Source organism: Xenopus laevis, chromosome 1L (assembly GCF_017654675.1).
Source record: "Xenopus laevis strain J_2021 chromosome 1L, Xenopus_laevis_v10.1, whole genome shotgun sequence".
NCBI lineage: Eukaryota > Metazoa > Chordata > Amphibia > Anura > Pipidae > Xenopus > Xenopus laevis.
Genome location: NC_054371.1, coordinates 5,492,542 through 5,519,548, shown reverse-complemented (window position 1 = coordinate 5,519,548; position 27,007 = coordinate 5,492,542). Strand labels below are relative to the sequence as shown.

The following is a 27,007-nucleotide window of genomic DNA, read 5'->3' as shown; positions in this document are numbered from 1 at the left end:
GGCAAACTTCACTGACAAAGAAGGAAGCACGTGCCCTTCCATATCCAATTTAGGCCCAACTCTTAGCTGGTCAGACCAGGTGATTTTGAACCTGTAGGTGGTTTCCAGAACATAGGGGATGTCAAATGTTGTTAAAAAGAGAGCACAAGGGGGCGTGGCTGAACTGCCGATGGAGTAAGACGTGCTCTGGAAGAGCTCCGTGCACCCTTCATTAATCCTGTCTTAACTACTGTGCTGGGGTACGCTGTTTGTGTTGGAAATAGGGGTACACTACCCCCTAACGGAGATGAGCAATAGACGGCGGCAACAAAAGCAACAAAAGCCGAAATCGACCGCACCTACGAGAATGGAGAAGTATGTACGCAAGGCCGCGGCGGGGCTGGAAACGCCCAATATGGCGCCTGAACCTGAGGAACAAATGCAGGATGGGCAGCCGGAAGACCTCCAGCCGCAACCATCCATGCAAGATATCCTGAAGGCTGTCCAACAATGCCAGCAATCTTGCCAGGCCACTACTATGGCGAGGACGGATGAATTGAAGGCCGAATTATCCTTGATAAAGCATGATTTGCAGCGGATCCGGGAGCGCACTACTGAGGCGGAAGCCAGAATTTCCTCGCTGGAGGATTTGTGCACCCCGCTCCAACAAACTACCAGGGACTTGCAGCAGCAGGTGGAACAATGGCGGGCGAAAGTGGACGACCTTGAGAACAGGGCGCGAAGGAGCAACATTCGCTTGATAGGCCTACCGGAACGTGAGGAAGGTGAGCAGCCTGAGGCCTTTGTGGAAACCCTTCTGAAGGGCTGGGCTGGCGCTGAAAATCTCACCGCGGCGTTCTCCATAGAGCGGGCGCACAGGATTCCTGCTAAGCCTCCTATACCTGGGGCGCCTTCGAGGCCTCTGATCGCCCCCGGATCCACAATTGCAAGGACCGTGACAAGCTACTGATGCTGGCCCGCAAGAAAGGCCGACTGCAGCACAACAACTCCAACATCTCTCTGTACCCTGACTATTCGGCGGAATTGCAAAGACAGCGAGCCAGGTTTCTGGATATCAAGAAACGTCTACGACAAAAAGAGATCTTGTACTCCATGATGTATCCTTCACGACTTCGAGTGCAGACCGCTACGGGCACCAAGTTTTTTGACTCCCCGTCGGATGCGTGTCAATGGCTGGACTCGTTGGGTCGGTAATGTATCATCCCTCCTCCCTGCTATTTTCATCCTATGCCGAGACTGCTTGAGGGGTAGCCATGTCGAGGGACTGTTACCTGGTTTTATATATTTTTTTTTTTTCTTGCGGGACTTTACACTTTTATTGTTGTGGAGACAGTTCCTTGACTTTATTTGGGCGACTGCCCCCCGGTTACCCTGCGGTGGCTACGTTTCATCCGGTTTCTTAACCGTAGTTTGCAAGACCACATATTGTGCCCCTTGAGGAGTGAGAGTGAGGGGGAGGGGGTCATCTTTGTCACTCATCTACAGCTGCCCTGGATTATCCACCATGCAGGGTGTTATGGCACAGGAGACGCCGCTTCAACACACCCCCCATATTTTGGGTTGATACCCTGTGCAAGGGTTCATTTTGCTCAAATCTAAGTTTGGTTTTTGGGAAAAGTAGCCCCATGTGTTCTTCTGTTATTATGGGGCCACGGGGAGGGAAGGGTAGTTGGGTTATATGGTTAGATGATATGAGAAATGCTTTTTATTTTATGGTTGACAACAACAATGTGATATTTGATGTGAATAATGTTTGTATGTGCACAAAGGGGAGCAATATCGTGATGTGCCTGAGGTGTACTATTTTTGGTAGCATTATGGTACTTCCTGTGTTGATATATTCGCATAACTTGCCAGTGTCCGCAAGCTGCGGCCTACTGGTCAGCTTCCGGTCCTTTGCTAGGTACCACTATGGCGGGTAATTTAAAACTGATTACATGGAACGTTAGGGGATTGAATGACCCTATTAAGAGACGCACTGCCTTAAGTCACGCCAAATCTTATAACCCAGATATATTGTTTCTTCAGGAAACGCATCTCACGGGATCATCCGTATTAGCGCTTAGGAAACCTTGGGTGGGATGGGGCTACCACTCTACATATTCGGTGTATACGGGAGGAGTATCTATTTTGGTACATAAAAGGGTTTTATTCGAGTTGCTGCATCTCAAAACTGATCCGAAAGGCAGGTATGTTTTTTTACATTGCAAATTGCACTCTACAGAATATCTGCTCGCCAATATTTATATACCCCCACCCTTTGTGGAAGGCCTCTTACTTGATTTCACTAAATGGGCTCTTCAGTTTCCCACTTCTCTCATCTTAATGGCGGGAGACTTTAACACTACTCCCAATCCTGCAATGGATAGATGGAAACGAGATGGATCACGGGGGAGTGGTGATAATCAGAGGTTTGACAACTTTCTCCAATCTCTAAATCTTCTGGATGTTTGGAGAACATTTCATTTGCATGCCCAACAGTACTCCTGCTACTCCACTTCCCACCAGAGCCTATCCCGTATTGATTTGATCTTAGCCCCGAGGCAATTGGTGCCATTGACTAAGGCCATAGAATACTTACCGCGAGGCATATCCGATCATGCCCCCTTGGAGATGGTTTGGGCTGGTAAAACTGAGTCCAGCTCCAGACGTTGGCGTCTTAATCCTGTCTGGATAGATATTGTGGGGAAGACTGAGGAGATAGATGCCCTAATAAAGGAATACTCAATTAACAACGCCCCCCAGGAACATAACCCCTATAATTGGGATGCATTCAAGGCCTACTTTAGAGGTGTCTATATATCGGAAATTAATATTATCAAATCCAAAACTAGGCTGACAGAAGCAAGGCTACAACAGGAGGTAACTCTCGCTGAGACTCGTGTGGTTGCTAGCCCTACTCCGCATTCCCACTTAGCTCTACGGAGGGCGCAGGATGCTTACCAAAAATTCCTTGAGGCCAAATCTAATAAGAGACATCTATTTCTCAAATATAATGTATTTGAGCAGGGCGCCAGAACGGGTAAAATGTTGGCTCACCTGACAAGGGCAGATTCTACTCCCCCAATTATCCCAGCAATTAGGAATGTTTCAGGGACAGTTATTGAGAACCCTAAGGTGGTGAGCGAGATTTTTGGGTTATTCTATGAACAATTATATCAGTCACGACTACGTTATGACGACCGACAAATAGTAGCGTATTTGGAGCGAGTCCCACTCCCTAGCTTAAAACCGGAACAAACTGATGGACTTGAGGCGGAAATTACCCCTACAGAGATCCAGGAAGCTATTCAGTCTCTTTCTAGTGGTAAATCACCAGGCACTGATGGACTCCCCATAGATATATATAAAAAGTATGCTGAAACTTTAGCTCCTCACTTGCTTTCCGTCTACACCTCTGCTTTGGCGAGGGGGGCACTCCCGTCCTCGATGCGTGAAGCAACTATTATTGTACTGCCTAAGCCGGGCAAGGACACGTTGGAATGTGGGTCTTATCGGCCCATTTCACTATTGAATTGTGATGTGAAAATTCTTGCAAAGGTGTTGGCTAGACGGCTGCAACTAGTAATAGAATCTCTCATTGCACCTGACCAAACCGGTTTTATGCCCCATAAGAGCACTGCCATAAATCTTAGACGGCTGTATACCAACTTGACCATTGATCATGATAATAAGGGGGACAGGGCCTTGGCGATGCTGGACATTGCCAAGGCCTTTGACACAGTAGAATGGTCCTTTCTTTGGCAGGTGATGGGCAAGATGGGATTTGGCCCGAACTTCTTAGCCTTCACTCAGTTACTTTATTCCAACCCGGTAGCCTCCGTAGTGGTCAATGGTATAGCTTCGCCCGTTTTTACGCTTTTGCGAGGGACGAGACAGGGGTGCCCCCTATCCCCATTCTTATTTGCGATTGCTATTGAACCACTGGCAGCTATTATTAGAGCAGACCCTGACATAATTGGGTGGCGCGTAGGAATGCTTCAGGAGAAAATTCAGCTATACGCTGATGACTCCTTAGTATACTTGTCAGATTGTACAACTTCGTTGGATAAACTGGTATTTACTCTTCAAGAATTTGGAGACCACTCCGGTTTGCAAGTGAATATGTCTAAATCGACCCTTTGCCTGATAGACGGTCAGGAGGTGGCCGCGGTCCCCAACCGACACTCATTGGAGATAGCCCCAGAGTTTAAATACTTGGGAATTAAAGTATCTAGGCAGATATCTGACTTCGGGTCCTTGAATGCACTTCCTCTGTTAGCCATGGTGGAGGCTAGGTTTAGGCAATGGTCCGGGCTGGCTCTTAGTCCACAGGGACGCATTAGTTTAATCAAAATGACAGTCCTCCCTAAAATTTTGTATGTACTCACGCAGGCACCGATAGTGCTCACCACGGCCTTTTTTCGAAAACTGGACAAGCTGATGTGCCCTTTCATATGGGGATCTGGTAGGTCTCGGCTCAAACTTGACTCTCTTAAAAAGGCGACCGATAGTGGAGGAGCGGCTTTGCCGGACTTTGAGTTGTATTATTTAGCTGCCCAATTGGCCCATGTCAAACCTTGGGCTCATTTGGATGTGCGGTGCCCCTCCTCCCTATTGTTGTTGGCTGCTCACAATCTAGAGCATCCGATGCTACAAGTGCTTTTGAGACCCTCACTAGATAGGAGAAAATCCGTTTGCAGCCCCCTTATGCAGTTAGCCCGTAAAGTGTGGGAACGAGCACGAGCTGTCTGCACTCATCAATTAAGACATCCAGATACTCCTATTTGGCAAAACCCTCAACTTCGGGAATTTGTATCGATACCGGTGGGGCGGGCATGGGAGAGGAAAGGCATAAAGTTGTTGCACCATCTATTTCATAATAATGCTATTGTTCCGTTTGAACATCTCCAAAGGGACTTTGATATACCTGCTTCCCACTGGTTGCACTATAGGCAGGTTCAACATGCTTATTCTAAAGACCCGTTTAAAATTGGGAAACCCCCTTTTTGCAGGATACTGGAACTGCAAGATAACCAACATCTTATTTCCAATTTATATAAAGTTTTACGGTCTAGTAAATTTGATAAAACTAATGCTAGCTTATTCAGGGCTTGGCAACTAGACATCCCTTCACTCACGGATGAGGAATGGCTAGATGCCCTGGAGGCACCTGGATTTGTGTCCCCCAACGCTAACCACAAAATGATACAGAGGTATATTCTGCATAGAGCCTATTTCACCCCGGTGAGATTGCACAGAATGCACTCCCAGAACCCCCCCACCTGTACTAGATGTACCTCAGAGATGGGAACGCTCAAACATATGTTTTGGGACTGTAGGAAACTACAGAAGTACTGGGAGGAGGTGTTTGCTACGCTAACGAATGTACTGGGTACCCCTCTAGTCCCTTCCCCTGAACTAGCCATATTGGGTGCCTGTGACGATTCCCAATTTAATAGGGATCAGTTGGTTATTGTACGTCAGAGCCTATTCCATGCACGCAAATGCCTAACTCAACAGTGGAAGAGTGTTGCCCCCCCGACCCATCAGATGTGGATGGTACAAATGCTTAGCTTTATTAATTGTATGTCTTAGCTATACACTAAACGGGGATCATCTACCAAATTTGACAAGGTTTGGGGATCGTGGCCGGCCTCTTAGGCACGGAGTTTGGATTGCTCTATTGAGTAAACGATGTATGCTTGCATTTAGACAGCTTTGCTTACTGCATTCGGGACCCTTATCTATATATAGTGTTGTTGGCAGATTATCATATTGTTGTTTTCTAGACAATGTTGAATATATGCACTTTCTCTGTTTTTGTTTTTGTTTTTGTTTTTTCTTTTGTTTTGTTTCTTTTCTTTCACTGTTTTCTTTTCTTTTGATTATCATATTGTATAACTTTATTTGACTGGTATGTGACTGTCATGTGTTATGTCATCTACTGCATTGTCCATTATGCCTTTTCTGTTGCATTCTTTGCTACATGTCATGCCTATCATCTTTCAATAAAGGTTATGATGTTAAAAAAAAAAGAGAGCACAAAATGTGAAAAATGAAATGCTAAGTTTGGTGGTATTTAATGGGTTAATCACGTAAACATATATAAACTTTAAGCAGCCAAACTCTGTTCTGGATTTGAATGACTTGTAAGTGCTGGATCAAATTTCTTTATATAAATCTTCCCCTAGACCCGCACTTCAAATGCTCAGTGAATCAAATTATTTGTATTTGCATATGTTTATGTGTCCAATGTTTCGGCCCACTTTAGGGCCTTTATCGAGGATATATATATATATAGTCAAATACAAGAGTCCTCTGCACTCAACCCATTATCAATATATTTAAAACAGAGACATTTTGTGCTACTGCTACTAAAAAATGCCTTACCCTTTAAACAACACAGGGATTGTTTGTCCATATATTGCAATATATTTAAGCTGAACAACTACGTCACACTCATCCCATATCTGGCCAGTCCTATGCTTAATTTTCATCTGATTCATTAAGAATTCAATTGCTTAATTATACATTTTACAAAGGGACTAAGTTTTACCTGCAACTTACTTGCTGCTTTCAAAGTAAAACTCCCAAACTTGGCTGCCCTTTTATTAGACACCAGTGGGATCACCTGACTATAGCTGGGAAGGGTGGGAGCTACAACATGGAGCTGGTCACTGCTCCTGTATAACTATAACAAACAAGGGAAAGTTGTGCTCACCACTATTTTTTAAAACTATTAGGTGGGGGTGCAATGAGTCCCTTTGTAAAATGTATAATTAAGCAATTGAATTCTTAATGAAACAGATGAAAATTAAGCGTAGGACTGGCCAGATATGGGATGACTTTGACGTAGTTGGCCAGCTTAAATATATTGCAATATATGGACAAACAATCCCTGTGTTGTTTAAAGGGTAAGGCATTTTTTAGTAGCAGTATGTACAAAATGTCTCTGTCTTAAATATATTGATAATGTAGTTGACTATATGTATTTTGTGGTCACACCCTCATTGCACTCCCGCCTAATGGTTTTAAAAAATAGTGGTGAGCACAACTTTCCCTTGTTTGATATATATATATATATATATATATATATATATATATATATATATATATATATATATATATATATATATATATATATATATATATATATATATATATATACATATAAAACCAATTACATTATAACATGTCTGGAATTTGGAAAAAAAAGAATGTCTCTTATCCAAATGTAGGCCAAAACAATTGTTTAGTGTTTGGATTACAACAAAAGTAAAATAAAATAGAGTCTAAATTGTATAGATTATAACAAAGGCTGCCAATGGATTAAGGGAAATGTAGATTTTTAGTTTAGGGAATGGTCAACATTTTTGCAAATCCACACTAGAATTATACACTATGCATTTTGTTTTCACTCATGGGAAAAAACTTGCAATACAATCAATAAATATTATGCATGTTGACTCCAATGCATTTTGTGTAAAAAAATATGTACACACTACTGACCCCAATGCATTTGACATAAGAAAAATGCCTATTGATGGCATTTGGCCATTCATTTCAAGTGAAAAAAATGTTCATTTGTTGGTTAAAAGGCATTTCCCAAATTTTCTTTTCTACAAGGAAAAATATATCAGATCTATAGGTCTTGTGACAAGCTGGTACATGCAATTATTTGAGAAGATTAGCTATGATAGGCAGGAGTGTAGGAGCATGGCCGGGCCAGACCGGCCGGGCGCCCCCTCTACTGAGATCGCGCATACGTGAGCACGTGCATGTGCGTTGACAGCAGCATCTGAATAGGAGCATAAAGACAGGGACTGGTCTTCAGGCAAAACACAGTTTTTTCAGCAAACTGTTCCCAACATAAAGTTTCAGCATCATTCATTCAAACTTTCCCCACTCTAGGGGTTCTCAAAATACCAGGCGGCTTCCGCACTCAGGAATATTTAGGCTTTTCAGTAAGCCCTTCTGGCTTTACCCTCCAGGGACACAAATTCACCAGCCTGGCTCACCTTCTGGATTACCTCAATCAATTTGACTCTCAGTTACCTGGTCACATCTCCTTCTTCTCCTTGCAGTGGCAACACCCCCAGCCCACCTGGGAGTTCCTAAAAAACTTCCATTCATTTTGTTGGTGCAATAATTTGTGAGCTCAGCAAGAACACATTCATCCTTGCACTTTCATACAATCCAAAGATTCCAGTTTTCTGCTTATTCTCATATGTTTAGTTTAGTCTTTCTCAATGGTGGATCATCAAAGACACCTTCTTTAGAACCTCTTCATGAAGTATCCAACTGGATACATACCTCATGTCCTAGAATCCTAGATAAAAGCAGAACTCAATTACAGGGGATTGTGAATTCTCTAGACTCCTATACAGAATATGGGAAGATTAGCATGACTTAAACATCAGACATCAAAGCAGATGACCATTCAAAGTCTGAGCCCTTTTTAAGTGACTGTCAACTTTCTTTTTTGTGCTTTTGCTATACTTGCATTGGGAAGCTTGCATAGTGGTGCCCTCTCATTTCAGATGTATTAGATTTATTATATCTGGAATCAAAGATGAATGTAGGTTTTGATTTGATTGATCATTTTTTTGTGAATGGTAAAAAATTTCAAAAATGTGCATTAGAATTTTGTGCTTTGTTTTGAAGTATATTTTTTCCCCTCTCTGCAGAGATTTTTTTAGTGAATCAAAGTTGAATTTATGATGAATTTATGATGAAAAAATTAAAAAGAAAAGAACACCCCCATCATATTGCATTTCTTTGTGCTATCTATGGCCTCAATATGTCTTTATAAAAGGATTGTGTGGGGGATGTTAATATGACATACACCTGCAGAATATGATTGTTATCTGAACAATGTTATTAATGTGTGTGATCTCCTTTGTACATCACAGATCAGTTATGGAGCTACAGACACAGTGCTGAGCGACAGATTCAACTTCCCGTACTTTTTTCGGACAACAGGAAGTGATGACACTTATTATTTAGTTATAAGCAAAATAGCAAAATATTTCCAATGGAACTGGGTTGGAATTATATTATTTGATGATGAGAGGGGAGAGAGAGATCTCCAACTGCTGAAATATTATCTCTCTAGTGAAAACATCTGCATTGACTTCACACTAAAGATAACCCGTGTTCTTCTTGGGAGCAAAATGGTTTGGGGGACCATAGAAAAATCCTCAACAAATATTATTATTTTTTGTGGAACAGTTAATATAGAAACAGTATCACTTTTTCGTGATTTAAAGAAAATAGTCAGTGAAAAGACATTTATCTTTACAACTAACTGGTTACATTATAATCATGCTGTTACACTTTCCCATGAATTTTTTTATGGCAGTTTGCTATTAATGCAAAATAAAGCAGACAATGTCAATAATGACCCGTATGTTCTATTCTCAAATCAATTCAATCCATCAAGATTCCCTGATGACAAATTACTTGAAAATATATGGATGTATTATTATTTCTGTTTGTCAAAAAATCCTCAAAAGAATAGGCATTTTAAAAGAGTATTTAAAGAAAGTCTGCACAATTGCTCTGGTCAAGAAAGTCTTTCAAAAATTAAGATGTTTTATAATGGATTTCACACTATAAACATGATATTTGCAACGGATTTGCTCACCAGCACACTGTATCATATGCATTACTCATTTGGCATGGAAACTTCTGGGATAAACAGAAAGATGTATAATTACAGGTACAAGGTAAGCGATACAATTGCTAATACATAAAAAGGGGTTGTGGGAGCACTCCAAGACCAAGTCAAATATACAAGTACATGTATTGGACCTGTTATCTAAAATGCACGAGACCTGGGGTTTTGCGGATAACAGATCTTTCTGTGATTTGGATCTTCACACCTTAAGTCTACTAGAAAATCACGTCAACATGAAATAAACCCAATAGGTTGGTTTTGCTTCTAGTAAGGATAAATTATATTTTAGTTGGGATCAAGTACAAGCTACTGTTTTAATATTATAGAATATAGAGGAATTATTTGAATAAAATGAAGTCTATGGGAGATGACCTTTCTGTATTTCGGAGCTTTTTGGATAACGAGTCCAATACCTGTACAATTTAAATGCGACTGATTTGGCCAAATTATCTACAATCATACAAAATAGATTGGATAGATCAATGCACCTTCCCTGATCCCCTGGTTCATTGGTAAAATAGAATATATGCAAGTTCAGATATTTTCAAAACCAGGAGTTTTAAGTAACAGTTTTTTGACTGTATGAATGACAAGTCACCTTACCATGTCCAGTGTGGTGAGGTCATTACTAGGATACCTGGGAAAGTCCAGGACGGAGCTTATTTATGCCCCAGGTTCCTAACAGAGTGGTTCCGGGTCTGCTAGTCCAGCCTCTCTTTCAGAAATACTGATAATTGATGTTCATTTCCTAATAATTGATTTCTATCCTACAACTTTAGGTACATCATTATCTAAAAAGAATTGATTTAAAATATCCAAGAAATGAAATCCTTTTTTCGAATGAAAAGGGAGAGTTTGTTTCTCACTATGTGATTATGAATTTATATGGTAGATCAGATCAACAATCTGCTTGGAAACAATGTGGAACCTACATCCCCTGGGCTCCAGCACATCAGCAACTGTATATCACACCAGATAAAATACAATGGAAAACCAAAGGAAACAAGGTCAGAAACTTATCATTTTTCCCAGTAGCATTTCAGTGGCCAGAAATTCCAGGGTTTTGTCAGACCAGTAGCTACAAGAGTTTGCTGGGACACAATTCATACCATGTGCCACATTTCTCACACTCACCATTCCAAATATGGAGACAAAATTCTGCTATTTCTGTGTAGCGCTATAGTAAACTGCTTTATGTGAGGGCAGTTTTAGCTACTTTCCTTTGTGGGCTGAGACCACAGATGAGCTCTCTTTCTCAGGGGTAAGCAGCGGGGTGGAGGCAGGGTGTAGTGTAACTGTAACTCTGTGCAATGCACAAGAGATTGGGCGCCAGTAGTTTTATTTGCTTAAACAATAAACGGAGTTTATTAACCAAAACCAGAGTTCACCATGGCGCATGAAACATAGAGTAAAACAGAGATCAATCAAGGTAACACAATATAATCACTGTATGAATATAGAACAACTCTCTGAAGAGTAAGGAGTACATGTAGAGAACAATGCAGCTTGTTGGAAGGTATTTTCCCAATCTTCAGGATTACCTTAAATGGAACTCAGAAACTCTTACTTCCCTGAGCTTAACACTTAGGCCCTACTATGGGGTCAGTAATACCCGGGATCTTAATCCCTCTAATCTCCTTGGCGGAGCTTACAGCTGCTCAACTACATACCCTATCTATCACGCCTAGAGTGATCTATTAAAGGGTATAACTATCGCTTCACTATACTCAGGCTGAGTTCCACCACCCCTAACCTCTGTGGCCTAACAGAGGAAAGGTTCAGCAGCAATGGCCTCTACCGCATGGCTTTCAAGCCCTTTTATATTATACCACAGTGCCATCTAGCATCCACTGTGAGAACTGCAGGGATGACATAAGCACAAGGTCCCCATAAGGACCCACTAGGGGTGTGCCTATCTGTAATGTGTAAGGGTGTCTAAGATTTTCACATCCCTACATCTGCTTTCAGAAATAAATGTGTAAATCAATTGTTTTAATTATTTTAATTAGTGTCCCAAATAAATCACATTTAATTAAAATGTACTGCTTACTGCGGATTCTCTTAGTTGTTCTCCCTCCTCCTTTAGTATTTCCTTTGATCCTGATACACTGGTAAATCAAATTTTTCCACGAATCCCGAAAGATGTGTGGGATTTTTTTCTATATTTCTTAAAAACTCTAAAAAAAAAAACACAAAAACCTCTAAGGAAAAACTTCACTGAGTAAATGTTGACAAGGTCCTGCAGAAGTGAATGAGGGCTGATCTGATTGCACTGTTTAAATCAATTCAGACTTTAAGAGGTTTCTGCTTTTTTTTTCTAGGAATTACCTGAAATTTTTTTTAGAGGTTGTTGAGGTATTCTTATATTTTAGCGCATTGTTCCGTATTTTTATTGTTCATTCTTTTATTTTTTATTTGGATTTTTTAAATAAAGTCAATGACAACTGTGGTTTTAGAGTTTGTGAGTTTAGTCGTTTAGCTCTTAAACCTCTAACATTCAACCTTTAATAAATAAACTTTTAATGGGGGAATGCAGTATGTTCCTTTAGCACGCAAAAACATTTTCAAAAGCCATTGGAATGTTAGCAGCCATGTTTGTGTCCTTTTTGACCAATTACAGACCTCAAAGACTTTCAAAGTTTGCTACCAAATGGCTTTCAGAACATTCACTTGCTAAGCAATAGAGAAACTCTTGGACAAGAACATTAACCTGTGTTGTAAAGTTTTAACTAAATATGTTTAAAGCAGAAGTTCCGCCTCAGTATAACATTAGATGATTTCCTTATTTAAGGTCCCAAGATCTCAGTGTTCAGACTCATGTCCAACTGGATTCAGAAAGACACCAAAGCCAAGAGCCCAGTCTTGTTGTTATGATTGTGCCCCGTGTTCTGAAGGAGAAATTTCCAACACAACAGGTAAAAATGTTTGCAAGATTATATGTTCTTTAATAGACATTCCTAAGTATATATGGCCTCTATGTAAATGTGGTGTAAATAGAAAACAATGGAAATCAGAATAACATTTTGTAAATTTGCAATGCAATAATGTTTATTGTACAGTTTTACACTGCAAACATTAGTTCTGTGTTGTGAATCTTAAAGACTAGATTGAAATATTTTTTTTAAGTATTGGGTTTAGCGTTGACTTTTTATTACATTCACTGGGCACTGTTGCAAACATGAAATTGGTGGTTGCAAAGTATATCTTAATGGTCCGCAAAGGAAAAACAATATTATATTTATTTTCCCACACTAATAATTTATCTTCCTAAAATGTTCAAAGTCTGCCCTTTATATGCATAAAAAAAGCCATCAAAAAAGTCAACAGATGTGGCAAGTGGCAAACTACATGAAATATTATAAAGTCAACAGGGCTCATTTACGGACAGAACAGAAGTGGCTGAAAAGGTTCTTGCACTAATTCATGTGCAATATCATGTGTAATAATTATGTACAAACCAGGTAGATACTGAGAACCTCTGCTACCAACAGTATTTTATTATATTTAATATTATATATATATATATATATATATATATATATATATATATATATATATATATATATATATATATATATATATATATGTATATATATTATCCTTTCCAATAGGTTTCCTACCACTGACATTCTTGGTGGACCCCAGCAGTCAAACATGCCCACCAACCATGGCTGAAATTTCTTCCATACCATACATATTTTCCCAAGCCAATACGCATCAACCACCTTCTGTGACAACCCAAAATACATACCTCTTGCCTCCTGTGAGCTCTCTCCTACTCAAAAGAAAATATAAAAATGGCGAAACACAAGCACAGTATATCGACTTGCACTTAGAATTAAATAAAGTATTTAAACATCACAACAAAAGACAACATCTGTCCAAAACTCCCTTTCCTTATTGACAAATTGTTCCTGGCTCGCCACCTCTATACCAGGTGAGATGATGGTTTTACTTAAAATCCTTGCAAGCCATTAACTGGTTGAATTGAAATATCCACCAGCAATGACGTTCTTTGTTACTTGTTCCATAAAAGTCCAGAAGCAAAGCATAAGTGGGGTAACCTCTCCCTTAGCCCACTTGGACCAGCTAAATAATTCCCCAATCCTGAACACCCCATAAAACACAAAAGAAAGAAAGCAAGCCTAAACAAAGTGATCTCAGATCAATCTACGAACTTTTCAAGTTATCCAAACAAAGCAGTGCAAAAGTCTTGCACCACCCACACACCAGAAACTTACTGAATGGCACTTGCAATAGACTGTGTAACCCTGTGTTGACTAGAAACCAAAGTCCTCCCTCTCCACATCCCCTAAGGAGCCAGGTACATAAACAACTGCTGCCTCCATAGAATAGTAAATTGATGACCAACAAGGAGCATGCCATAACATTGTTAATCTCTAACACTACTGCCCTGTTATGCAAGGGAAAAATAGTTTTTTATTGGCCAAATCCTTTCCCCATACTTTGACTGCCATGACAGTTAAAATTTTCAAGAACTCTATTTCTGGTGAGTCCTTCTGAAAGCCATTTCCCTGGCCAACTACCAACAAAGCCAACATATGCAACTGACATTAACCATCAAGTCAGCTTTTTGCTGCCTATTAACCTAAATAAAGTTACGTGTCCTTTCAATCCCCGCTGTTGCCACAGCTAGCGTCCTGCTGAAAACCCTCTCTATGGGCCTGATCCTGAAGGCAAAATTGAGCTTCTGTAAAAGTGGCTGCATTTGCTTTAGAGTCAAACTTCCCTTCTTCCTTAAGTAGCTGATATTCCATTACCAGGGAATCGATCTCTATGCCCAATAGACCTGAGACGGGCCCTGCATTTGATAATGGTTGATAAATGGGCTTCCCTGTGTCCAGCAAAATAAAAATTCCACAAACAAACGGTGTGAGGGCAAAGACAAGTATTCAACAAATGCAATAAGAAAGTTCCCCTTTATCAGATCAGAATCTCTGTTTTACTTACTGTACTATTACAGTTTTCCAGACACAAAAGGGCAACCAACAGCAATCAGGAACTAAAAACTGAGATTAATTTTTAAAATAAATTACAAAAGTAATAACAACGCATTTAGCTTTCATAGTTGTCATTCTGGTAATACAGCACAAAAAGTGAGTGTATATGTGTGTTGGATATAGTGTACCGTATATACTCGCGTATAAGCCGAGTTTTTCAGCACCCAAAATGTGCTGAAAAACTCAACCTCGGCTTATACGCGGGTCATACCGTAGATACGCTCCTTCCGCGGCCCCAGCAGGACTGTCTGTGACTGACTGTCACGATCGCCGCCAGGAGCAGGTCCAGCAGCTCCGGGCGGCGCGTCCTTCCCTGGACCCACGTGGCGGCCATGGGAGCCGCCATTTTGGGAGCGAACGCCGGCAGGGAAGGACGCACCGCCCGGAGCTCCTGGACCTGCTCTGGGCGGCGATCGTGACAGTCAGTCACAGACAGTCCTGCTGGGGCGGGTCACAGGGGGTCGCACTGCTGGGCTGGAAGTCAAAGCTCTGCGGGACAAGAGTTCGATGCTCAACGCTCTCCTTCGATCTTCGCTCTCCAGTTGCTCCCTCTGTCTCTGCAGGGCTCGCAGGGTGCTGGGTGTAAAGGGGAACATTTCTCCAGCCATTTTATGAGGGATTTTGATGTTTTCACCCCGTCGGATCAGCAGTGGCATCACTATGCGTCTGTGCTAGAGAACTGTGTCCTATTTATAACCTGGCCCACACTGATCCTTCTCAGGGTAAGCATATTTTTGCAGTGTCATGTTCCTGCTGATGGAATTATGGGGAGGCTCTTTTAAATAGTTTTAGATAGATTTCTATGCCATAAAACATGATTACACATTTACACATTAACATTTTGAAATCTGACATGGGGCCCCTAGGCTTATACACGAGTCAATACATTTTTCCAGTTTTCTTAGGTAAATTAGGTACCTCGGCTTATACACGGGTCGGCTTATACACGAGTATATACGGTATATGATGTGTGTGTGTGCATTTTCTAAAGTGTATAAAATCTGCCCATTGCCCCAAACAGTAGATGTTTGTGTAAGTGTGTGCTTATTTGTGTTTTTGACACTAGCATGGATCAAGCAAAGGAACAGGAAAGAACTTGCCAGAAATTACAGAAAATAGGAAATAAAAAGCAGCAGTCGATAGGTTTCCAGCATCTACGCAACAGTGTGCCGAATATGTCATTTTATCCATAGAATTTGGATGAAACATGACTGGGGGGTGAATTCAAATGGTTACACTCATTCTAGAAGGGGCCGAGGGAATTAAAGGAGTTTGTCTTGATGTAAAGCCTGAATTAAAGCAAGGCTCCTAATAAATAACCAAGGATAGCACTAGGGAGGGTGTGAAACAATGTTCCCTATCATTTCTTCTTGGCTGCATGCAAATATATAAATATATATATTAGTTTTTGTGAGTAAATATAAGGTGCATGTACATGTGCTAGGATTAATTTGGAGGGCCTTAACATCATAGACTTTGGTCTTTTTTCAACCAAACTTAACTATGTTGCTATGTATATCCTGCTACTATTCTCCTATTAAAAGGTTTATCATTTCAGTTTACATGACCATATTTTAACATTCCTAAGAAAATCTATTTTATTTATTGTTACCATAATAGACAGTGAAAGCTGCATCAGATGTCCATACAATGAATGGCCCAATCAGGAGCAGATCCAATGTATCGCCAAAGCGGAAGATTTTCTGTCATACACCTCCGATGTAATTCCTGTGTTTTTTTCAGCAATTTCAGCCCTTTTACTTATTATAACGATGATCATTTTGGGAGTTTTCATTTCATATTGGGAAACCCCCATAGTGAGAGCCAACAACAGGAGCCTGAGCTTCCTCCTCCTTGTCTCCATCAAGCTGAGCTTCCTCAGTGTGTTTCTGTTCCTCGGTCGCCCTGTGGATATAACCTGCATGCTGCGCATCATCACTTTTGGAATCACCTTCTCCATAGCTGTCTCTTCTCTCCTGGCCAAGACTATCATGGTTTGTGTTGCTTTCAAAGCCACCAAGCCAGGGAGCTCATGGAGAAAATGGGTGGGAGTCAAACTGTCCAATTCTGTCGTCTTGATCTGCTCATCCATTCAAATAATAATCTGCACGACTTGGTTGGCCATTTCTCCTCCCTTTCAGGAACTGGACCTTCACACTTACCCTGGAACCATCATCATTCAGTGCAATGAGGGCTCAGCTATTGGCTTTTACTCAGTTATTGGGTATATGGGGCTTCTGGCAGCTGTTAGTTTTGTTTTAGCATTTTTAGCTCGGACATTACCGGACAGTTTTAATGAGGCCAAGTACATCACTTTCAGCATGTTGCTCTTCTGCAGTGTTTGGATCACAATGATCCCGGCCTATCTGAGCACCAAAGGCAAAAACACTGTGTGCGTGGAGATATTTGCCATACTCACCTCAAGTGCTGGACTTTTATTCTGTATATTTCTGCCAAAATGTTACATTATTTTATTTAGACCTGAGATGAACCAAAAATCTAATTTACTTGTCATAGCATAATATTTCCATCAGAATTTTAAAAGTCAGTGCTAATTCAGCTAATTGTGTGAATTTCAAAGAATGTAAAATGTGTTTATATAGACATGTAATAATCTTTCCTTATAAAACATTATTATCCAGACATTCAAATTAGTTTATGTTAATCTTTGACCTAGGCACATTCAATGTTGTGTATGCTCAGTAATCTCAGCTATATACAATGTGTCAATCAGATTTTAACATGTATCTAATGGATTTAAAAAAATTAAAAAAATATATTTTTTGGAGGTTAAAAATATGTTTTACAGATGTGCTTGGGATCAATAATCTCTTTGTGCTGCTGGCTCATGCAATTGTTTGTAATAAACATTCTCTGGCAGAAATTACTTTGTTTCTGATAACCAATGGGAGGGAAATATTTAATCAATAAAACCCCACTTAAAAAAGTTAGAGCAGAGTGAAATGTTTTCAAACTGATGTGGTTTTCATACCAAAATCTCAGATGGCGATTCCCAATTAATTTGTTTTCTGCATAAAGCCAGCTAAAGAGTCGGCCCACAGGAAACAATGGCTACCTATTCATTTTGCAAAAGTGTGCCATTTAAAAGTGAGGATTAAGGATAGTTTTCAATTTCCGTTTGGAAAAAGGGTTAAGTTTAAACAAGGGTAAAAAGTTTCTGTGACCCTGGGTTGCTACAGCCACAACACAGAGTACTAACCACAATATGATCAGGCATGTTGCCTGCCAAGACCACGTTCACCATTAGTGGCGGCTGCTCTGTACACGTTGCTTGTGTTTATTTCCTCAGCACAATGGTAGTTGGCATTCATTTTCGGTTTCGACCCATTTTACCGACTCAGCATTCCAGATGACCCACGGCAAGCCTCTCTTGAAAAAGTTTTGGCCCTTGTCCGACTTTCTTTGCAAAGAAGGAACACTGACTCACCGAATCCCTTTGGCTTTCCCATTTACAATTTCTTCTTCTTTTCAAAATGCAGTTTAAACGTAAACGTAAACCTCAAACCTTCCGATCCACAGTTAAAATTCATGATAACCCACACACTCACTTCATTTGCCTGGGTTTTAGTTTTTTTCCAATCGTTCAACTGGCTTAGAATGCTTTTTATTTGTAAATACATTCCTGCGAGAGAGAGCACTATGGGAAACGAAGAAATAAAAATGGCGAATCGCCAGTGTTTCTGCCCGGTTTCGAACTGCAGGAAAAGGCGGTGTCACAAAGGCCAAGAGAACAGAGGGGCTGGAGGAGGAGAGGCTGGTCCACCGAGTCAAAAGAGCTGAGAGGTCTAGAAGTGTAAGTAGCGAGAATTGGTTTTTTGGCTTCAGCTGAGCGCTGAAAAGTCATTTTGAGCTAAAGGGAAGCAGAGGGGAGGGCTTTGCAGCGCAATGTCCTATTTAAATGGTGTTACCTAAGCTCCTTTGCTGATTTTGGTTTCTTTGCGGCGAGATCTACAAATGAAGCCACTTTGGTTTGTGCGCTTAACACAGAATAGCTGAACTCACTGGGATCAAACATCCCATTTAACACAGAAAATTAATCAAGTGGGTTCTTTGATGCACATTTTCTGGCTCTGCCCAAGGATACAAAAAATTTGGGAAGAATTGGAAAAATTCCTTGGACAATTACCCGTGTCACTTACTCAGATACCCCCAGGTATGGCTTTGTTGCATCTAAAGACTATGGACTTGCCACCTAGGGAGAGACTGATTTATAACCACATATTCATTGTTACTAGAATGCTTATTGTAGAAAATTGGAAATCTCCTGTTATACCAACAATTGAAGAAATTCTTAAAAAAGTGGATTTTAATCTTAAAGCTGAAAGATCTTGGGCTATTAGATGTGGTGATCTTCAGGCTTTTCAAAAAAGGGCAAGTCTATGGCCTTCGATTTATCCGGAGTCTAAGCTATCAGATGTTTAATATATTGTATTCTCACCTCTCACTAATAATTTTTGACTTGCTGACTCTGCTGGAGTGTAAAATAACAGTACCATCTTCAGATATCATAACCATGTTAATGACAGCATGTCCCGTTGGACCCTTTTCTTTTGTTAAGTTTTGTTGTTTTATTGAAAGAAGACTCCTATTGGAAGATTTTACTTTACAAGTAGATGTAATGTGACTAACTGTCGTTATATAATTTTAGAAGTGTGGATAATGTTATAGTACCATAATATTATAGACCTATTCTGTAGGATGTTTAAACAGGTCCTTATGTAACTGTTCTTTATTATGTAAATTTATGTTATTGATGTAAGTTATGTCATTTATATGACTGTAATGTCTTTTGAAAAATTCCAATAAAAATTACTGAAAACTAACACAGAATATTGTGTCCCGGCATCCCATGTGAACAACGGTAGTATTGTATTGTTCGGGGAACGGTTAAATGCATGACATGGCCTTAGATAAGACCGTTTCTACAGTTTAGCTTGAGTCATGATACGTTTACCATACGAATACAAGCGCATTCTTCTGTACAGCACTTGAGACCTTGCACCACCTGTACTTTGGGAAAGACTTTCTCAAGCCCCGGCATTAAAGCCACCAGCCAGAAAAGTGCATTTTCCCTGACCGGGAATCGAACCCGTGCCGCGGCGGTGAGGGCGCCGAATCCTAGCCACTAGACCACCAGGGAGGCCGACGGCAGCTTCCTTGATGGAACTGAGGTCAATCAACTCCTACACAGAATTGTTTACGATGACATTTCTTTTATAGACATAATAACGTAGGCTATTGTGATACTAAATTCTATAGCTAGTATAAATATAGGTAAATATCATTTATGTGAGAGTAGGGAGGGGCGTGTGTGGATGGATGCGGGGTTTTGATTTGGAGGGGTTGAACTTGATGGACTTTGTCTCTTTTCAAGCCGATTTAACTATGTAACTATTTTGTAACCCTCCTCTTCTAAAGAGTTTCTTCTGCATTGTGCGCGTGCCACCTTCTGCATAAAGTAGCTGAGGCTTCGCCGAGCTTTCCCCACTTTTGGCGTGGTCAATGTTTTTCGTTTGTAGTAATGTCTGGATGCCATTAGTATTCTTGGGACGGGTGAATGTTTTGCCCTTGTTCCCAAACATTGGGCTTTCCATTGTCTGTACAAAATGTAAATTCTAAAGGAAAGCGTGCCGCATCTTTCCCATTTCCGCTTTGGGTTGATGAATGACAAACAAGCAGCTTGCGGCATAAGCAGAGTTTTGTTTCTGCCCGGTTTCGAACCGGGGACCTTTCGCGTGTGAGGCGAACATGATAACCGCTACACTACAGAAACTCCCGTGCTGTACCGGACACCAGACTTTGTGACCTTTTGCGCATCAGTTTCCACAAATGTTGCCGATTATGATCGTGTTTATTTTCTGAAATTGTTTTTAATGTTCTGTGTAACACCGGTCCACAGCTACAAACAAGGACGTCTGACTTGTAAAAGCCCCACAAGTTTTATGAAGGCATTTAAAACAGGTCATCGTACAAATGGAAGGAACTCATGACGAGTCCAACAAGCTATTTCCCAAGATCCCTTAGGTTGAGAGCAGAATGCAACTCCTCCCTTAATTTCGTCCAGTGATGAATTCGGGGACGTGAAGTCTATCTCCTTACCATATTGTGGGGCGGAACGCAGAGTCTCTGGGATTCACAGCAACTTCCGAGAGATCTGTTTTGCAAAAGCAGTTCAACGGGGGGGCCAGTGGTGCAATGGATACCACGTCTGACTACGGATCAGAAGATTGTAGGTTCGACTCCTGCCTGGCTCGACGTGCCTCTAAAATCCTTTTCAATCGACTTTAAAAGGGACATTGACATTTGATCCCCATTTTTAATTGATCGTCGAATTTCAGTGCACAAGCACCATGTGAAACCGATGGACGCATCCTGCTGCCTTCTGTGGGGATGCAAGAAATGTCCCCCTATCGGTTTTGCATTTCTATATTTTTTATTTATTTCTTTATTTATTTTTGAAGGTTTACGTTGGTGAAGCCTTTGCAAGAAAACAAAGCCACGCCAGGGCAAAAATGTCCTTGGCTTCATCGGTCATCATGTAGGATGTACGAATGCATGACGACTTTTTGGCGGTAAAATCATAATAATATCTTTGCGTTTCAAGTCTTGCCAGTCTGCATTGGGTTAAATAAAGAGGATACAACTTTGCCCACCAAAACCCACGCAACTGATTTGCTATGAATGCAAACAGCACTAAAAGAAACTCAGTGTAAAGGTAACTGTGTATCTCGCTTTAGGAAGGAATTACACCGGTGACTCCCATACTGATGTTATCTTTGTATACAGTGTTCAGAAGGGCATTTTTCAAGCATAATCAGTAAGAATCTTAAAATAAAATAGTACACATATATTTATTACACTTTTGTTCATTGTGATATAAATTTTACAGAATAACTAACCAACTGTTTCCAACACAAATATTTTCTGAGACATTTTGAATTTTGTTTTCATTTTTATTATTTGTGGTTTGTTATTTAGCTTTTTGTTCAGCACCTTTCACTGTCATCTGGTATGGTGCCTATGGATTGGAGAAAAGCTGGTGTTATTCCAATATTTAAAAAGGGATTACGATCTCAGCCTGGCAATTATAGGCCAGTAAGCTTGACATCTGTGGTGGGCAAATTATTTGAAGGTTTGTTAAGGGATCACATTCAAAATTTTGTCCTAATGAATGGCATTATGAGCAGCAATCAGCATGGCTTTATGAAGGATAGGTCATGTCAGACGAATTTGATTGCTTTTTATGATGTGGTAAGTAAGATTCTGGACAGTGGGGGGGCAGTAGATGTGATCTATTTGGATTTTGCCAATGCGTTTGATACTGTGCCCCACAAACGACTGCTTTCTAAACTAAGGTCTGTTGGGCTTAATGAAGTCGTTTGCAAGTGGATAGGAAACTGGCTACAGGATCGGGTACAGAGGGTGGTTGTTAATGGGACATTCTCTACTTGGAGTAAGGTTCTTAGTGGGGTCCCTCAGGGCTCAGTATTGGGTCCACTTTTATTTAACTTGTTCATTAATGACTTAGGGGAGGGTGTTGTAAGTAATGTATCAGTGTTTGCAGATGACACAAAACTATCAGCCCAATTAATTCCATCCAGGATGTGGCACTTGCAACAGGATCTTGACTAACTGGCAATCTGGGCAGCTAAGTGGCAAATGAGATTCAATGTTGATAAATGTAAAAATATCCAAGCCACTTATACCCTTAATGGGACTGCATTAGGCAAATCCATTATGGAAAAGGACCTTGGAGTCCTTGTAGATGATAAACTTGTCTGTAGCAAGCAATGCCAGTCAGCAGCATCAAGGGCAAATAAGGTCTTGACTTGTATTAAATGGGGCAGAGATTCATGGGAGGAGGGGGTCATTCTTCCACTGTATAGAGCACTTGTAAGGCCCCATCTAGAATATGCCGTACAGTTTTTGTCTCCATCACTCAAACAGGACATAATTATACATAGTTATACATAGTTATACATAATTATACATAGTTAAATTGGGTTGAAAAAAGGCAAAGTCCATCAAGTTCAACCCCTCCAAATGAAAACCCAGCCCCATACACACACCCCTCCCTATTTTTAATTAAATCCTATATACCCATACCAATACTAACTATAGAGCTTAGTATCACAATAGCCTTTGATTTTATGTCTGTCCAAAAAATCATCCAAGTCCCTCTTATAGTCATTAACTGAATCAGCATCACAACATCACCCGGCAGTGCATTCCCCAACCTCACTGTCCTGACTGTGATGAACCCCCTACTCTGTTCCTTTAAATGAAACTTCTTTTCCTCTAGTCTGAAGGGGAGGCCTCTGGTACGTGATTCTCTTTATGGGTAAAAAGGTCCCCTGCTATTTGTCTATAATGTCCTCTAATGTACTTGTAAAGTCTAATCATGTCCCCTCACAAGCACCTTTTTTCCCCCAGAGAAAACAACCCCAACCTTGTCAGTCTCCCCTCATAATTTAACTCTTCCCTCCCTCTAACCAGTTTAGTTGCACTTAGTCTCTGCACTCTCTCCAGCTCATTTATATCCCTCTTAAGGACTGGAGTCCAAAACTGCCCCCATACTCCAGATGAGGCCTCACCAGGGACCTATAAAGAGACACAATTATGTTTCATCCCTTGAGTTAATGCCCTTTTTTATACAAGAACTTTATTTGCTTTAGTAGCCACAGAATGACACTGCCCAGAATTAGACAACGTGTTATCTACAAAGACCCCAAGATCCTTCTCATTTAAGGAAACTCCCAACACATTGCCATTTAGTGTATAACTTGCATTTATATTATTTTTGCCAAAGTGCATAACCTTGCATTTATCAACATTGAACCTCATTTTCCAGTTTGCTGCCCAGTTTTCCAGTTTAGATAAATCACTCTGCAAAGTGTCAGCATCCTGCATGGAACCTATAGTTCTGCACAATTTAGTCTCATCTGCACAAATAGAAACAGTACTTTCAATGGCCACCTCCAGGTCATTACCTGTCCATGTCCATAACCTTCAAAGAGAACACACGCCATCCTTTGTTTCCAAACACTTTACACAACGTATTCATAGATCCAGTGCAAAGCCCTTAAAGGGGTGGTTCACTTTAAGGTAACTTTTAGTATGCAATAGTATGGCAAATTCTAAGCAACTTTTAATTTGGTTTTCATTATTTATTTATTTTGGTTTTTTAATTATTTGCCTTTTTCTTCTAAGATCTGACTCTTTGCAGCTTTTAAATGTGGGTCACTGACCCCATCTAAAAAGCAAATACTATGTCAGGCTACAAATGTATTGTTAGTCATTGCTACTTTTTTCCATTTAGGCCTCTCCTATTCATATTCCAGTCTCTTATTTAAATCAATGCATGATTGCTAGGGGAATAATGTTACTTCTAATAGTGCCTAATTACCAAATATAGTGTGACTTAATATCAAAATTTATTTAAAAAATCAATGTATTTGAGTGTTACAGTAGTCAATTTATCAATTTCAGCGCCGCCGCGCTGAAATTCGGCTTTGTGCGACGAAAATCGGTGTGCGTCATAGCAAAACTAGGTTTGTGTGTGCGCATGCACGCACGCATCGTGCACCCGCGCGTCAAAAACAGGTGTCGCCACTGTAAATAGCCCCGCCCGTGCTTACAGTTGTAGGAGTGCAGTTAGAAAATGGCAGGGCCTGGCATGATGAGTGAGGAACAGCTACGGTACTTTGTCAGGTACCTGCACCGGGAGGGATACGACAATATCCCTCCTGATGTGAGAGGCATCCAGGCGCTCCAGCGGAGTATAATGGAGAGGCTGAGGCACAGGCTGCGGAGGGAGTTCCGCGTGCGCTTAAGCCTAAGGGAGCTCCAGAGGATTTGGAGTGATCTAAAAAGACGCCACAGCGCATTTGTTGAAGAGCTGCGCGTGGAGGTGGAAGGTAGAGTTATAAAAAAAGAAAACATCTTATAATGATTTGCTGTTTTACAGCAAAAATGTATTTAAGTGAATACTGTAATTAGGATTGGAACAGTTGACTTTGACTGACTCGTAATTGCAGACAAGTTAGATAACAAGTAAATGAGCTGTCAAATGGAGATTATTTAAACAGATTATAATAGATTTATTTAAGTGGAATACATGGGTTTCCCTTCTTAACTACAATAAAGCCACTTGATTCCTATTTATTTTGGTATTTTGGAGCAAATGTGTATTTGTTTAGGCCTGTGACAAGGCTGATAAGAATTTTACTTCACATAAAGGTAGATTTATTTAAACTGAATAAATAGGTTTCCCTTCTTAACTACAATAAAGCCACTTGATCAGGCTCGGATCTGTGGAAAGGCCACCAAGGCCCGGGCCTAGGGCTGGAGGATTTTAGGGGGGCGGCATGCTGCCCAACCACACCCATATTGGTTCAGAAAAACTGGGGATGCACAGGAGATACAATAGTTTCCCATGCAGCAATCCCCATTGCTCCTGTCCAGATGATAAAAATTTGCCCGAATAAAGGGGAGGGGACAGGGGGGACAAATGGCAGTGGGCCTAGGGGTGCCTACTATGTAAATCTGGCCCTGCACTTGATTCCTATATATTTTGGTATTTTGGAGCAAATGTGTATTTGTTTAGGCCTGTGACAAGGCTGATAAGAATTTTACTTCACATAAAGGTAGATTTATTTAAACGGAATAAATAGGTTTCCCTTCTTAACTACAATAAAGTTACAACATGACACCTTATCCTGTATAATTCATACTGTACAAATGCAATTGCTGTGTTACTCAAACTGAAATTCATTCATTGCCAGCTGAGTGGATCCAGGAAGATCCTGAATCTGATGATGGGGATAATGCACCACCACCACCTGACCAGGCACCACCACCTCACCGGGCAGCACCACCTAACCAGGGGCTCAGTGTAGACACTCAGACTGAACATGCCTATTATGACCACACTGAGCTCCTGGTCACCCTGGTCCACCAAGTGAATGCCATCAGGCAGGATCTGGGAGAGGTCAGGGATATCGTGGAGTCCCTGCAGAGGGTCATTGCTCCTCCTCCTCCTCTGTAATTTATTACTTTTTTGGGCTAGCAGCACCATTGTGCTACTTTGTATATTAAAAAAGTTTTTTTACATCTCTAGATTTTGAGTTAATTTTTCATTTAACTAAACTAATACTCACATGGTACATGAAATTGTTTGGATTCTAATAACACAACGATGACTATTCTTAATCGGAGTCATTAAAATTACATTATGTAAATGTAGGTAATGTAAAAAAATCCACAAACGTTAAAAGTTTAAGAAACTTGCAAAATGGGAGCCATTGTTTTTCAAGATAGGAGTCCTCTAACAATGCAGGGCATGTGTGTAGCAGTATACTAAGTGAAACACGCGTGTGTATTCGTCTTCCCATTGAGTCCAATCCAATTCAGCACATTCAGACACAAAGCAAAAGATACCATATTCATTTATCATCACAGACTACAAAGCTTGAAACTAAGGGAAAATCTTTTATTCGTAGCCCCAAAGGTGAAAAAAGGTTATACAAACAAAACACCCGTAGAAGATGGGTTTCATCAAATTGCACTGCGTGTCAAAAATAACGTCGCGTGTTAAAACACTTATATGCAAAATTATTTTGACGTGCAATGAAATCTGGCCGCGCGTCTCGTTTTGCAAATTTTTTGCCGTTTCGTGAATTTCGCGAATTATTCAGCGAAACGCGACAGATTCGCCCATCACTATTTGCAACTGGTCTTTCACTGTTTGAAGTTGTAACTCTAAATCCTGTATCTGCTTAGTCTGTTGCTCTAACACAGTGATCCCCAACTAGTAGCTCGTGAGCAACATGGTGCTCTCCAACCCTTTGGATGTTGCTCTCAGTGTCCTCAAAGCAGGGGCTCTTTTATGAATTCCAGGCTTGGAAGCAAATTTTAATTGCATAAAAACAAAGTATAGTGCCAAGTAGAGCCTCTTGTAGGCTGCCAGTCCAAACAGGGGCTACCAAATAGCCAATCACAGCCATTGTTTGGCACACCAAGGGACTTTTTCATGCTTTTGTTGCTCCCCAACTCTTTTTACAGTTGACTGTGGCTCACGGATAAAAAAAGTTGGGGACCCCTGCTCTAACACTTGAAAACACAACCAACCCACCACTGCAGCAGCTCTACTTTCCCTCTTATCATACTTTGAGAAGTCAAGATTTGCTACTACATACTTTGGGTTAGCCACCTCAATGGCGGGGGAGTACTTAGCACATTCCTGGGCTACTGATATCCACTGTCCTGTGACAGACACCCAACTGGGCAATATCCCCATTCTCTT

At 40.7% G+C, this 27,007-nt stretch overlaps 3 non-coding genes across 3 annotated transcripts; 1 reads left to right on the top strand and 2 right to left on the bottom strand.

Moving 5' to 3' along the window:
• Positions 1-19,771: 19,771 nt before the first annotated feature.
• trnae-cuc lies at positions 19,772-19,843 on the bottom strand. Its single transcript has one exon. It is a non-coding gene; the product is annotated as a tRNA-Glu (tRNA).
• Positions 19,844-20,403: 560 nt separating this feature from the next.
• On the bottom strand, positions 20,404-20,476 carry trnav-cac. The gene has a single exon. It is a non-coding gene; the product is annotated as a tRNA-Val (tRNA).
• A 408-nt stretch (positions 20,477-20,884) lies between these two features.
• trnar-acg lies at positions 20,885-20,957 on the top strand. The gene has a single exon. It is a non-coding gene; the product is annotated as a tRNA-Arg (tRNA).
• The last annotated feature ends 6,050 nt before the right edge of the window (positions 20,958-27,007 follow it).